A 2,825-nucleotide genomic window follows, 5' to 3' on the forward strand; every position below is an offset into this window, starting at 1 on the left:
TCCATAACTTGTTTTCTCATTATGTTTATGGCTGCTCCTAGGTCAATTAGTGTGTTTGGTATTTCAGTTCCATTGATATGAATTTTTAAAATGGGGCTTCTGAGGTCTAAATATTTTTGAATTGTCGTCTTCCCCATCATAATGTATGTAATTTTTCTGACTAGCTGAATTCTTTTTATATCCTTTCTTCTTCTCCCTGATCGTTGTGTACTTAATTCCTTAATTGTTTTTGCAAAAATTGGTATTCACTTTATGGATTGTAACAAAGGAATCTTAATATAAACATTTCTCAATTCATCCATCATATTGTAATCAGGCAAGATAATTTGTTTCTCTACTCCATCAATTTTCAACCTTTCTGGAAAAGGTGGTTTAACTGATATTGAAGGTTGTTCTATGATAGGAGCATCTATTGGAATTTATTTTGTTTGTTTATTTTCTTTTTGAGGGAGAGAAGTCTCCCCTTCTTCTGATTGATTTTTATGTTTTTGAAGATCAGATTTTGTTTTTTGAATGACAACAGGAGGGCTTTTTGGTAACACTCTTCCAGACCTTAATTGGACATTGTTTAGGTCTAGTGGGGTTATTACATAAGTTTGAGGATTCAGACCCTCCATGTTGTATACTAGTTGTTGTGGTACCTTATTATTAGGATTTGGAAGTAGTTGAGCAGGTAGTTGATTTGATTTTTGTGGAAATGGTAGGGAAAGTTGCGGGTTTTGATTCTGAACTGGGACTTGTGGCAATTGATTAGCCTGAGGAATTTGATTGGACAGGGTTAAGAATTATGGTGGAAGGTAGGATGGCGAGTATTGTTGATATTGAGCATAGGCTCCATAAGTATTTTTCCATCGTTGATTCCAAGGTTGTGATTGTGGCAGAGCCTAAGGATACCAGGCTGAATTCCAATTACTTTGTGAAGACTGGGAAAATTGTTGTGGTCTAAATCCTTATGATTGATTTGGATGGGCGTTTTTGCCATGGTCATTTGGCTATAAAGTAGAGAGGGTCTATTGGTTCTGAGATTCCTTCATCATTGAATAAAGCTTTAAGATCTGGTAAGGATGGACATTCCTTTGTATCATGATTATCTACACATATGACACAGGTTTTTATGGCTTTTGAGTCTAAGGGACACTCCCTCAGAGCATGTTTCTTTCGAAATTTGGGACAGAAGATAGATAATGCAACATTTTCAAAATTTTGCTTGTTTTTTATTTTAAGGGTGTCTATCTGTTCACTTAGGCTCCCTAAAGTATCTGTTTTAAAGGTTTGAAGCAAATTTCCTATTTCTGCCCCACTAACTGTCCCAACTACAGACTTGTTTATTCTTGATAAGAGAGGGTCTCTAGGACTCTTTCCAACTCTTGCTTTGCCACTTGAGATGTGTACATATAAATCACAAATATCTGCAATGGTAGTTGGGAAATGTCTCATTTTCCAGTTAGGTTAAGGAGATCGATCCATTCATCTTTAACGACGCTGAGTAAAAGAGCTTTTAAGGTTTCTTCATCCAAATTATCCATTTTTTCTCTTTTAACATTATAAACAAACCTTTATACCAAGTCTTCAAGATTCTCATCTTATTTTTGTGTCATTTTGAAGACTTCATCTTTAGTGTTACTAGGCATACAATAATCTCTATACTTGCCTAAGAAAGCCTCTTTCATATGTGCCCATGTTGTTATGGAATGCACTCCTAGACTCATGAACCATTTTAATGCGGAGTCTTTTAATGTGGCAGGGAACAATTTCAACTTTTGAGCATCATGCAGATAGTCATATGATCTGCATAATACTTCAAATTTGAAGAGAAACGTCTCCGGATCTTCGTTTCTTTTCCTGTGGAAATTGGGAAGAATCAAGGGTGATATATTTTTCATGTGAGGGTTGTATCTTCATCAAGAATAGGGAATCTTGAAGGATCTTGATTTCCTCTGCCTCTCCTCTACCTCTACCTCTTCCTCTTCCCCTTCCTCCAATTCTATCTTCTTTACCATGGACACTGTGTACTTCTCCTTCCCCTTCTTCAGCCATAATAGATTCTTCGGAGCTAATATAGTGTTCTTCTAATCTTTCCGGTTCCTCTATCAATGGTTGTTTAGAATAAGTTTCCAATTCCTCTTCTTCACTAGGAATTTCTAATTCTTCTCCCAAAATTTTTTCACCAGTGGGGGATAGAAATATTACTCCTGTGGTTGGGGATGTAGGATTTTATTCAATTACAGCTTTAGTAGAAGAAGTAGGTGAAGTTCTAGATTTAATTTATGATCTTGAGACTTCACGAAGTCTTTTTTGACCTCTAAATGAAATTCAGGTGTGAGTAGGTGGTGTGGAATCTCGAAATCGTGGTGAGGTGATTGGATTTATGGGAATTAAACTTCTTCCTCATCCTACAAATCTACCCCTAGAGTCTCTATCCCTACGAATGTCATGTTTTAAATTAATTATGGTTTTTTTTACTTCTAATTGTACTTCCCCAGCAATGGCGCCAAAATGTTTGGTCAATTCAATGTCCTTGAATTGGCAATCATAAATTATCAACTAGGGTGCATAGACTGATAAAGTACAGGTGCACAATATGTGCTTAGAAGTTATTCATTAGGTCATTATGTATTTGTTAAGATCTAAACTTAAGATGGGGGTGGTGTTTGTCAATTATATTAGTGTCGTAATTCTTAGGGATGTTGATTAAGTTTCCTAGGAATTAATCTCTATCCAATTAGTTTGTAGATGATGTGAGAGTGATTTTACTTATGTTAGATTGTTTGGGATTTTTGATCTTGAATCTCTATGCTGCAACTCCTAATTCTCTAAGTGCAAAA

Source organism: Pinus tabuliformis, chromosome J (assembly GCF_031772625.1).
Source record: "Pinus tabuliformis cultivar Carrire ecotype Pingquan chromosome J, CPIR1, whole genome shotgun sequence".
Lineage (NCBI taxonomy): Eukaryota > Viridiplantae > Streptophyta > Pinopsida > Pinales > Pinaceae > Pinus > Pinus tabuliformis.